At 46.5% G+C, this 12,916-nt stretch overlaps 2 protein-coding genes across 2 annotated transcripts in view; one reads left to right on the top strand and one right to left on the bottom strand.

Moving 5' to 3' along the window:
• The window catches only part of LOC308465792 (uncharacterized protein), a 430,090-nt gene that overhangs the window by 52,188 nt on the left and 364,986 nt on the right, over positions 1-12,916 (top strand). The window lies entirely within an intron of this gene.
• The window catches only part of LOC308465694 (uncharacterized protein), a 386,527-nt gene that overhangs the window by 56,688 nt on the left and 316,923 nt on the right, over positions 1-12,916 (bottom strand). The gene's annotated exons all lie outside the window — the stretch shown is intronic.

The following is a 12,916-nucleotide window of genomic DNA, read 5'->3' as shown; positions in this document are numbered from 1 at the left end:
TTAGTCTAAGGAAGCAAACTCACTCAAACTATCTCAAGATCTGCTAAAAGGGTTCTGTGTAAAGTTGGGTACTTTTATTTTCCTCTTCCTTAGTACATGATAGGAGCATAGATGTTTCCTTTCCCAGCTGTAAATCTGTACTTAAATGTGTATGTCTCTTTGGTAGTACAAATCTTGCTGTGAACCCTATATTTTCGAGGGTTGGACTAGATGACCCCAGGGTCCCTTTCAACTCTCCCAATTTGTGGCTGTGTGGAAGGCCATGTGTCTGCAAGCATTGGAAGGTAATTCTTAAATTCTGCTGAGATGATGAGTTGAAATTCTACCTAGCTTTGCTCTTTGGTTTTAAGAGGAGAGAGGTGAAAGCCATGATGTTTTTGAAGCACAACTGGTAATATCAAGCATTTGAGTGATTACACTATTTATCATTTTGTCTACTATTAAAAAAAATAAATAATCAAACTTAAAAGTCTATTCAAAGTTTAAGCACATAAAATTCATATAGTCAAGTAGCATTAGCCTTGACCATCCATCCTGTAAATAAAGGGCAGAAAAAAAAAATTTGTCTGCAAATGGTAAGGTTGAAATGACTGAGAATGTTGAAAAAAAGCCATTTCCCCCATATATAAGGGCGTGGCATTGTTCCGCGAATGGCCAGAGGGATATTAGCCCTTTCCTGTACATAAAGGAAGCAGTCTCTTTTGCTTGGGCTGAAATTGCTAGTTTTGGTGAATACTTAAATTGCTGAGTTTCTCTTTTTTGTTTAAAATCAAACCCTATTTTCAAAATCTACTCCTTACCCTTCCCTTACTCAAATAGTAATTTAGCCAAAGGATGCAACATTTTCAATAGTATAAAAGGTTTGCTGAGACACAATCACTCTGCACATGCACAGAGGCTAGATCAGCTAAAGAGAGAAAGAGAGAGAGAGAGAGAGAGAGAGAGAGGAAGGGGGGAACTGTAAGGGGGGAGAGGTTTTCTTCAAGAACTGCAGAGAAAAACCTTTCCAAATTTCCTTATGTAAAAAACTTGGAACCATTGAGGGAAATCATCCTTAATATGTCTTTGCTCCAGGGGCTACGTAAGACAAAAGGGTTAAAAAAACTAGCCCATTAAAAGTCAAGAGCTTTCCAGGTTCCAAATCTTAACATGCCAAATTCTTTTCACAGGTAAATATCAAAGCATTCCCCCCTCAATGGGAATTTTAGGAACAGCATTTCCTGACAGGCTTCTCACATGAAATAATTTTCCCTTTAAAACAGGATACGTGAACTCGGACCCACATAAGCAAAATGTTTAATAACTTGCCAATTGTGTTCAAATTAACAAAGGTTTTGTCCCTTCGTTTCTTCCACAGCCAAACTAAGTGAAGGAAAGCAAACAAACTGGGCAGATAATAACAGTAATTATATGAAAATGTGATGATAATAATATTGGAATGAATGAAATGCTTAATCCGCTAAGATTTTTATTATTTGCAGCTTCCCACGTAAATTGAAAGACATCCTTTTTGCCTTTTGCTCCTTACTTTTTCTAACTGTCTTTCAAGCCCCCAAAACCCTGTCCCTTACAGGATATCACTTCTACAGATGTGTTACTACAGATCCAATGAAAAGCTTCGCCACCACAAGACCTGCAACAACAGACACCAAAGTTTTCAAAGTGGCCACAGCTATCTCTTTCAAAGGATATAGACTGATGGGGGAGTGGGGCTGACAAAGGGGGGAGGAGTTGAATTACAAGGACATTTTCTCACTTTTGAAACTCAAGCCTCTGTGCTCCAGGATTCAAAAGATACATGCGTAAAAGTCACAATTGTGTCAAGATATGCAACTGATATTTAATTAGTTTGTTTTGTATTATGTGTTATTATGTAAGAATGTTGAAATGTGTCTGACAGTGTGATTTCCACAAAGGGGGGCATTTTTTTTTTGTTTAACTGTTTTATGTTTAATGTCTTATTCCTTACACCCCAGTGGAGGATTCTCATACATTTTATGCTTTTAACAGGTCAGGCTATTATGTAGTCCAATGTTTAGAATTAGATAAATTTATAACCACATTTCGTTGTTCCACCTGGCACTCTGCCAACTTCCCTACCCATTTTAAAATGTGCTAAAACTCGCTTTACCAAAGAGAAGCTGATAAGATACATGAAGGTGCATATGCTTTGGTTTAGCAGGAATGATCCCTTAGAGAGTTAAATTGACTTATTTGGACAAGTGCCTTTAAGAACGGTTTTCCTTTAACAGACTGGTTTGAAAGGTTGAGAACCATGGGCACATAAATTCAAATTGGACTCAGTTTGAATTGGGCAAGTGTATCCAGGCTGCAATTAGCTTTTTGGTCCTTAAAGTGCAAGTGAGCAACTTCCCATGACTGCAAGACCAGAGCCTATAATAATAATAAAAAAAAATAATCCCATGGAATGGCCAAGGAGAAGACATTTCTCTCAGGACGTGTCCAAAACCTGTGCCAGCTGTGGTGGGTGCCAGGCAACATAGTAAATATGAAAGCCCTAAGTGGATTCACCAGGGATTGCCACTACTGCGACACCATGTCAGTGTGAGACCACAGAAGAGCTAGCTTGACACCTGAGAACACGAAAATGGCGGGGGGGAAGCAAACTGCACTTTTCAGTCATTAGTGGACCTTCCTGCTAAATGTAAAGCATAGACCACTATTGAGAAAATATTTCTTCCAAGGTGCTAGAATACCACAAGTAACTGAGCAACAAAATATTAATTTTACGTGATATCCTATGTCTAACTATGTGCACTGTTACACCATTATATTTCTATGCAAATATCCTTAAAGAAGCATGATATCCAAGTCCCTTTCAGGTTCACATGGACACACGCATCGGGGACGGAGAATAGCAGGTTAATATTTACCACCTTAAATTGTGCGGAGAAAAGGATTGCAAAGTAGCCACCTTTGCAATCTTATCTCCGAAGGGGGGAACTGTAGCAGGAACCCCCCACCCCAATCATTCTGTTTGCACAAACTTCACACACACTCACACCCACACACTACATACGCCCCATTTCTGTTATAAATTCATAGAAAATCAACCATACATCGGATTTGCACTGTTCCATTTTATTTTACTCCATGTGACAAGGACTATCAAAGGGGGGTGGCTTGGTTCTGGTCAGCCATAATCCCTTCAGCATACCAGCACATCCACAGGAGCCCTGCCCAGTTGCTATGTCAGCCTTGATAATCCCAGACAGAAGACAATCAAAATGACAAAGAACTTGCATATGATAGTGGATTCAGCACGGACTGGAACAAAGGACAATAATCAGATCTTCCCTCTGGGGGCAGGAAACTGCAAACTCCCCTTTGTCTCCTGGAAGACACTCCAGGACACTCAGGTTACCACCACAACTCCTCCCTCAACCCCTCCTTTCTGTAATGTATGCATGATGTCAACCCCTTCTGTAATGTATGCATGATACTTCTGGGGGTGGGCTTGACCTGGAGGATGGGAATTTCAAAAGTTTTTATAAGGCCTTGCACACCATCTTTCTGGGTCTTTCCTCTCACCTGCAAGTGAGGGGAGCACCCTGTCGCGACAGTCTTTCTTCAATAAAGACCAAGCCTACAGGCTGCTGATTTGCTTCAATTTACTCTGGTTGGTGTCTTTACTTTTTGTCCAAGGAAGCCCTCAGATTTTTCCGTTAACATCCCCAAAAGGTTCTCTGGATCCCTGTTCATATCATGCTTGGTCTCCCCCCACCACGCATGATCTGAGCAGGGACCCCCACGCCCCCTCCCTGCCCCCCTGGGACCCCCTTCTCCCCACAGCACCCTCAGGGGGAGGAGAGAGGAGACTCAACGGATTCCAGGAGGGGCTTTTGCAAAAGAGAGAGGAGAAGGCAGGGAGGGAGGGGGAGGGGGGACCTTCACCCCTTCACTTCCTGCCCTCTCTAGGAATCCAGCTCTGCTCCTTTTAACCCTTGCCAAGCCGAGTCCTCCCCTCCCTCTCCCTGCCTGCAGGTTTCCTGCTTCTGCGCCTGCGCTCTAGGGGCTGCCCCCCTTCCCTCCCTCTGCCCCAAGGAGCCCACATCCCACCAGACTAACTGCAAGGGAGACGGGGGGGGGGTCCGTGGGGGGGTTAGCTTGGCTCTCCCCCTCCCCCAACATCGAGGCTCCTGGACCCCGAGGAAAGGCTGGGAGGGAGAAGAGGCGAAGGGCTGCCTAGTGGCGGGAGGTGCCTTGGGCTCAGAAATGGCTCCCTCCAGACACCCCCCAAAACACCCTCCAGCTCGGGGGGGGGGAGAGGGAGGGGGGCTTCCCAGCCAGGAGACCCCTCCCCCCCTCCCCAAAATACGGGTTTTTCTGCTTCTGGAGCCGCTTTTCAGAGGAGGAAGAGTCCCAGGCGAGGAAGGAAACCCACACGCGACCCGGGGGGGGGGGCAGGAGGGGGGCGCATGAAAAAGGAAGGGGAAGACCAGGATGGTGGAGAGAGGGAAGCAGACTCCGGTTCAGAGCCAGAGGGAGCCCTGCCTTCCTTTCCCCGAGTTTCCTGCCAGAAAACCAGTTTCTCCGGGGCTCCCAGAACCACATGGAGGCAGGAGACCCATTTCCCGCCCCAGAGCCGGGCTGGACCAATCAGAGGCCTCGCCATTGGGCAGCTGGCCAATCCCCTTTCAGGTTCCCCTGGGCCTCCTCCTCCTCTCCTTCGCCCGGTTTCCTGAGGGAGTTTTCCCTCTGAGTTTCCCTCATGGCTGCTCCCCTCCCAGCTTCTCCTTCATCCTTCCTCTTCCTCTCCCCCCATTATTTGGGGCAGCTGGATTCCCCCCCCCCCATGGCCAGGGAGGCCCAGGAGGAGCCCAGGGAGGCGGCAGGGCCAGGAGAAGGGGTTTCCCGCCCTTTTCCGAAATAGGAGGGGACGCCATTTTGTTTTTCCCAGAGACGCCATGGCTCCCCTGTGGGCCTTGGGGGTCCCACGCTCTCGGGGTCTCTCCTCCCGGATGAAGGAGGGCGGCACCTTGGGTCCTCAGCCGCCTCCCTGCCATGATGGCTTGGCCTCCGCAGGGCAGCCTCTCTCCCCGCCATGTTGGCCCCACGGAGGAGGCCAGGCAAGCGGCCTTGGGGGATCCGCCGGGGTCTGCAAAGGGGGCCAGGAGGCAAAGGCCCAAGGAATAACAGTAGTAGTAGTAGTAATAATAATAATAATAATAATAATAAGGGCTTTATCCCCTCAAAGGTGGAGGGTTCCCTCAGGGGAGTTTGACCCCCGGAGCAGCATCCTTGGTCACCCCAAGAGTCAGCGCTAGGAGAAGGGCTCCACCTGTAGGAATAGGGGAAAGGGGGGCTCTTCCCCAGACGAGGCTGGAGACTCCCCTGCTGGCCCTTTGCGGTCCCAGGAGCCCTTTCTGGATGGCCCTTGCTTGCTCCCCAGATGGGCCAAGAAATCTGTTCCTCCCCCTCAGGCGGTAGTTAAACAGAAGTTGCCCCTACTCCAGATCTCTGAGGAACTGGCTGAACTGGGGTCCTCCCAGTCCTGCCCAGACAAGAAAGAGAGGGAGCTCAGAAGAGGAAGCCATTGCGGAGAAGACCCGGACTTGGCTGTTCTCTGCTGAGGGTCTCCTGCCTTTCTTCCAAGGCTTCCTGGGGGTGCCATGGCCAGAGGAAGACACAGCCCCCCCCCAAGGGCCCTGGGGAGCAAGCAGAGCCTGCCTCAGTTTCCTTCCCCAAGGCCTTGGAGGAACCTTGGGGTGCGGAAGGAGGAACCCCAAATGGAGCTCAGGCTCCTGGCAAGTGGGGAAAGGAACATGATATAGCACTTTCCAGATGACTCTCGATACAATATTCTTTATTGTCATTGTCCCATACAGAACAAAATTGAAAAATTGTACATCAGACATTCAGAAACCAACAAGCCTGCTATCCCAGCTACCCCAACCTGGTTAGCCACCTAAAAACTCTGATACCCCATAATTAAAGATAATATACTCCCAGAGAGACTACCTTACACTGTATTTAAAACCAAAATTGCATTTGGATAGAAACTGTTTTTCAGGCGGCTAGTCCTAGTCTTTATAACCCTGTACCTTCTTCCAGAAGGCAGAAGCTGAAAGAGATCATTTCCGGGGTGCGCGCTATCTCTGCAGCTTTCTTATCTAGCACCTTCTGCAAATGCTTGCAGGGCCATGAGTAGTATGCATGAAAACAATGCTAAATTGAGCAGAGGCAGCCAGTGTGGTGTAGTGGTTAAGAGCGGTAGTCTCGTAATCTGGGGAACTGGGTTCGCGTCTCCGCTCCTCCACCTGCAGCTGCTGGGTGACCTTGGGCCAGTCACACTTCTCTGAAGTCTCTCAGCCCCACTCACCTCACAGAGTGTTTGTTGTGGGGGAAGGGAAAGGAGAATGTCAGCCGCTTTGAGATTCCTGAAGGGGAGTGAAAGGCGGGATATCAAATCCAATCCAATCCAGCGCGGATTATTGCGGGGGACTTCACTCACACAGATGTGAGGGCAGCACTCCCAAAATTGCATCAGCACACTGAGTGTGCAATAAGGGGAGAAAGTACTCTTGAGAAGGTGTATACGAACATTGGACGGGAATATGAGGCGCACCTCGGTGGTTCAGATCATGTGTCTCTGCTTCTGACACCAGTCTACACACCCCTCAGGAAACAAGGCCAGCTACAAACACGGATGGTTACGGTGCGGCCTGAGGTAGCCTCTCAGCAGTTGCAGGACTGTTTCCAGGAGACCGATTGGAATATGTTCCACTATCAAGATCTAGAAACTTCTACATCAACTGTCTTAGATTTGGCACAGGAAATGCACCAGGGAAAGGTATGTTAAGTTGTATCCGAATAGGAAGCCCTGGATGACGGGAGAGGTTAGGAGATTCTTGAAGGCCAGAAATACTGCTTTTAGAACTGGGGATCGGGTACTGTATGGTATAAAAAGAGCGAACTTGAAGAGGGGTATCAGGAAAGCAAAAGCAGAGTACAGAGGAAAAATTGAGGACCATCTGAGAAATCATGATCCTAGACAAATGTGGCATGGAGTTCAACATCTGACTGGTTATAAATTGAGAAATACATCAGTGGTAGAGAGTACGGCTTCCTTGGTGGGAGAGTTGAAGACCTTCTTTGCCCGATTTGAGGTGACACCAACAGTGGCTCCAACAGGGATGTCGGAGCTATTGGCCTCACTACCTGCAGGAAATGCTGTCAGGGTGCAAGAGGGAGAAGTGAGGCGAATATGAAAGGAGGCAAACACGAGGAAGGCTATGGGCCTGGATGGGGTGGCTGGCAGGGTGCTAAGAGATTGTTTGGACCAACTGGCAGGAATCTTTATGAAGATTTTTAACCAGTCTCTGGCCCAAGCTGCCGTTCCACCCTGTCTGAAATCCGGTACCATCATACCCCTGCCAAAAACCCCAAAAATAGACAGTCTGAATGATTTTTGCCCTGTGGCGTTGACACCCATTATAATGAAATGTTTCAAAAAACTGGCAAGGAACCATATCATATCTTGTCTGCCAGTAGGACTTGATCCTTACCAGTTTGCGTACAAGGCAAAGAGATCCATGGAGGATGCTGTGGCTTTACATGGTGTCCTAACTCATTTGGAGAAGACAGGGAACTATACGAGATTGTTATTTGTACTTCTGCATTTAATACTATTCTTCCACATAGATTGGTGCCCAAACTATTAGACCTGGGACTTCCACTGTGTTTGTACAGGTGGATATTAGATTTTCTATCAAACCGTTCCCAACGAGTCAGGATGGATTCCCACGTCTCTGCGGATCTCATGAATATGGGGGTGCCACAGGGGTAAGTGTTGAGCCCACTTTTATATACGCTCTATACAGCTGACTGTGCCCCCAAATACCCCAGTAATAAGATCATTAAGTTTGCAGGTGATACAACGGTGGTTGGTTTAATCTCGGCTGGAGAGGGGGAGGCGGCCTATAGGAAGGATCTTGAGCAGTTGGGGGAGGGGTGCAGGAAAAACAACTTCCTCCTTAGCTGAAAGAAAACAAGAGAGATTATTGTGGACTTTAGGAAATGTAAATTGAATATTCAGCCACTCATTATTGAGGGGAAGTGTGTGGAATGTAGCACTTGGAATCGCCTCCACGGTCCAGGGACTGATCCTCCCTGGCTTCCTCCTCAGAGGTCCCTTCAGAAGGAGAAGGGGTCCCAGGTCTCCATGGGGGAAAGTGTTCCTGAGGCCTGCGTTCGAGGCCAATGCTTTCGCCTTTCAGGCTCCAGCCCACCTTCTCTCTGGTGTTTTTGTCAGCTGTAGAGATGGGATCACATGCAGACATTCCCAAGTTTAATAAGGATCCCTTGAAAAAGCTGAGAAACCTGCAGTAGAAAGTTCTCCTTTTGCCACTGAACTTTGCCTCTGTGTGATTTATTGGGAACCAGATGCATCCGCTCCAAAGAAGCTTCTGCAGCGCCTTGGCATTGAAGACCCAGAAAAAGAGACGGAGGGGAATGTGTGGGTCACAAGGTGGGAGTCGTTGGAAAGGAGTTGGTGGGAGAGGCAGAAGGTTGTGTTGAACAGGCGAGGGAAGAGCAGGAGGAGACAGAAAGAGCCCCATGGAAAGACGAGGTTGGGCTGAGCTGGTGTGGGAATGAGAGGCAGAGAATGCAAAGCAACTCCTGAAACGGTGAACAAGGCAAGCTATGATCTCGTTTGAGGAAAGGGAATTGAGATGACTGTTTCCCCATCCCCAGTGGATTAAAATGTCCAAAGATTAGGAAAAGAAGAAAGAAGAGGAAGCAGGATTGGATGAACATTATAAGAGTCCATAATTTTCCATTGTGACTTGGCTGAGATTCATTGGAACAGTTTTTCAAAGGCTTTATAGAAACTGGACCTAGAAACTGGAGAAATACCAATTTGGATTATTAGACTGTCTGAGTTGATTAAGATTTGAAAGCTGGGCTAGGGAGGGAAATGAAGGGAAAGTGTCATCTTGGTGAAGAGAAGAAGAGTTTGGATTTGATTTCCCGCTTTATCACTACCCGAAGGAGTCTCAAAGCGGCTCAATTCTCCTTTCCCTTCCTCCCCCACAACAAACACTCTGTGAGGTGAGTGGGGCTGAGAGACTTCAGAGAAGTGTGACTGGCCCAAGGTCACCCAGCAGCTGCAGGTGGAGTAGCGGAGACGCGAACCCAGTTCCCCACATTACGAATCTATCGCTCTTAAGCACTACACCACTGTATACTAAATGCAGCTGGGTTTATTCTGGAGTGCAAATTATGAATAATTGTTGCTACAGATGATTTTCAGATGAAGATAATAATAATAATAATAATAATAATAATAATAATAATAATAATAATATCTTTATTGTCATTGCCCCCTCTCGGGGACAACGAAATTACTTGGCTGCTCCATCCACCCAGGTAGGGCACTCCACACAAAATCAAATCAACTATAAAAACACTAATTAAAACAATACAGTATAAAACAGCAAGGAAGATTAGATGACTTTCAAAGTCCAGGCTTCCCATTCAGGGCCGAGATCGCTCTGGAGAAGAAGCTGTTCTTAAGACGGCTCGTTCTTGTCTTCATCGTCCTGTATCTCCGTTCCGACGGCAGGAGCTCGAAGAGACAGTGACCAGGATGCGATGGATCTTTTACTATGTCCAGTGCCTTCCTATGGCACCTTGTGGCATAAATCTGCTCTAAGGTGGAGAGTGGGCAGCCAACAATGCTCTCTGCTGCCTTAACAACTCTGCACAACCCCAACCTGTCCCGGGTAGTACAACTTCCGTACCACACACATAAGCCATAAGTGAGCACGCTCTCAATGGCACAGTGATAGATGGGAGTTTTCTTTTCGGTGCCTGCCCTGTGGAACACCCTCCCAGCAGATGTCAAAGGAAAAAACAACTACCAGACTTTTAGAAGATATCTGATGGCAGCCCTGTTTAGGGAAGCTTTTAATATTTGATGCATTACTGTATTTTAATATTTTGTTGGAAGCTGCCCAGAATGACTGAGGAAGCCCAGCCAGATGGGAAGGGTATCATCTATTTTTTTTGTATTTTTAATATTTTATATTATTTTATAATATTTTATATTAAGATTCCTTTATTTTGAATTTAGGAGGACACACCTAGGAAGAGGACGCTTGAAGGTGGGCGGGACCTGCAAGGAACGCAGGGAAGGATCTCTCAGGGTGGGATACAGGGAGAAGGGGGGTCACGCGAGAAGTGGGGGAGCCTGCCTTTCTGTGGGCTGACGAATGATATGATATATATGATACAAATGTCATAAACAGTATTTTTGTTTATATCCCCCCCTTTCTCTTTTCTATACAATTGTATTTTGTAAGGGTTGTTTAATATTTTTTGTTCTATTTCTCTTTTTTGGTTTCCCCTCTGTATGAATTCTTTGATGGGAAGTGAGATGGGAGCTCCGTCTGAAGCTCTTTCCACATTTCAAGCACTGATAGGGTTTCTCCCCTGTATGTATTCTATGATGGCAAATGAGATGGGAACTATTAGTGAAGCTCTTTCCACATTCCAAGCACTGATAGGGTTTCTCCCCTGTATGAATTCTGCGATGGGAAGTGAGATGGGAGCTATGAGTGAAGCTCTTTCCACATTCCAAGCACTGATAGGGTTTCTCCCCTGTATGAATTCTGCGATGGGAAGTGAGATGGACCCTCTGACTGAAGTTCTTTCCACATTCCAAGCAGTGATACGGTTTATGCCCTCTATGAACTCTTTGATGGGAAATGAGAGTGTCCTTCCGGCTGAAGCTTTTCCCACATTCGAAGCACTGATAGGGTTTCTCCCCTGTATGAATTATTTGATGGGAAGTGAGATTCCCCTTCTGACTGAAGCTCTTTCCACATTCCAAACACTGATAGGGTTTCTCCCCTGTATGAATTCTTTGATGGGAAGTGAGATTCCCCTTCTGACTGAAGCTTTTCCCACATTCCAAGCAGTGATATGGTTTCTGCTTCTGCCCTGTATGAACTCTTTGATGGAAAATGAGAGTGTCCTTCCGGCTGAAGCTCTTCCCGCATTCGAAGCACTGATAGGGTTTCTCCCCTGTATGAGTTCTTTGATGCAAAGTGAGTTTGGCCCCATCCCCGAAGCTCTTCCCACATTCGAAGCACTGAAAGGGTTTTTCTCCTGTATGAGTTTTTTGATGGGAAGTGAGACTGTGCCTGAGACTAAAGCTCTTCCCACATTCCAGGCAATGATAGGGTTTCTCCCCTGTATGGACTCTTCTATGCAAAGCAAGATCACCACTCTGACGAAAGCTCTTCCCACATTCCAAGCATTGATAGGGTTTCTCCCCTGTATGCCTTCTTCGATGAGAAGTGAGATGTGCACTTTGACTAAAGCGCTTTCCACATTCCAAGCACTGATAGGGTTTCTCCCCTGTATGAGTTCTTTGATGCAAAGTGAGCTTGGCCCCCTCCCCGAAGCTCTTCCCGCATTTCAAGCACTGATAGGGTTTTTCTCCTGTATGAGTTCTTTGATGCAAAGTGAGCTTGGCCCCCTCCCTGAAGCTCTTCCCACATTCCAAGCACTGATAGGGTTTCTCCCCTGTATGAATTCTTCGATGGGAAGTGAGACGTGCACTTTGACTAAAGCTCTTTCCACATTCCAAGCACTGATAGGGTTTCTCCCCTGTATGAATTCTGTGATGGGAAGTGAGATGGGAGCTATCAGTGTAACTCTTTCCACATTCCAAGCACTGATAGGGTTTCTCCCCTGTATGAGTTCTTTGATGCAAAGTGAAAGTATTACTGTGTCTGAAGCTCCTTCCACATTCCAAGCACTGATAGGGTTTCTCCCCTGTATGAGTTCTTTGATGCAAAGTGAAAGTATTACTGTGTCTGAAGCTCCTTCCACATTCCAAGCACTGATAGGGTTTCTCCCCTGTATGAATTCTGCGATGGGAAGTGAGATGGGAGCTATGAGTGAAGCTCTTCCCACATTCCAAGCACTGATAGGGTTTCTCCCTACTCTGTGCTCTTTTGTGTGAACTGAGGCTATTCCTCTGAACGAAGCTCTTTCTCTGACAGTAGGTGTCCTGGGAGCTTTGACGGATGTTCTCTCCACACTCTGAATATTTATATGACTTCTCCGCTATGTGGATTCTGTTGTGCTCCCCCTTGTTCTTCCCTTCGAATTCCTCACCCTCTGCAATGAAAAGAGAAGCAAATTAGAGCCTCAGGAGGAAATGGAGCTCCAGAACATTGAACCAAGTTAATGAATGCTTGTGATAGAGGAAGAACTAAAAATAGTTAGATGTGGGGCCTTTCTATAGTTTTCACTGCCTTGGTTGGCTGGTATTTACTGACATATTGCTTGGCTTTTATCTGGAATGGATTTTGTTCTGGCTCAATCTTGGAATCCACTCCATATCCAAGGTCAGTCATCTCTTTGGTCAATCAAATGCAAACAGAAGCAAAAACAGAATTTACATCAACTTCCCTAAAAACTCTGAAGCCGGCATTTAAGAAGGCCTGGGTGGTTCAGAGAAGCCTGGTCAAGGTTTTAAAAGGCATGACTAGACGCAGAACATTTAGAGAGGAAACAGTTGATATCCCTCCATTCTGGGTTCACGGTGGGGGATATTAGAATCCCAGATGCTGTTGGTCTCCAGCCAAAGAGTTGAAGTTCATCACATACAGGTATGTATGGAACGTCCACGTCTCGTCTGTGAAACAAACAGCAACATCTTCACCTGAACACTCCCCATCAGCTGTTGCCTCAATCTGGTTGGTCTAAATTTAAATTTATACGTAAATCGCTTTCTTCACTTTGAACTCCCCTCCCATGTCCATGAGGAGACTGTATTTTTTCATTAGCAACAGAAGAGTAAACGTGACTATAACTCAGTTCAAACCAATTCATGAACCCAGAACTCATACACTAATGATGAACCATGTTATAGATA

The sequence above is a fragment of the Podarcis pityusensis genome, assembly GCF_964106645.2.
Source record: "Podarcis pityusensis genome assembly, chromosome: 2".
NCBI classification, from domain to species: Eukaryota; Metazoa; Chordata; class Lepidosauria; order Squamata; family Lacertidae; genus Podarcis; species Podarcis pityusensis.
Note: the sequence above shows the minus strand (reverse complement) of the source record. Positions and strands in the feature narration are given on the sequence as shown.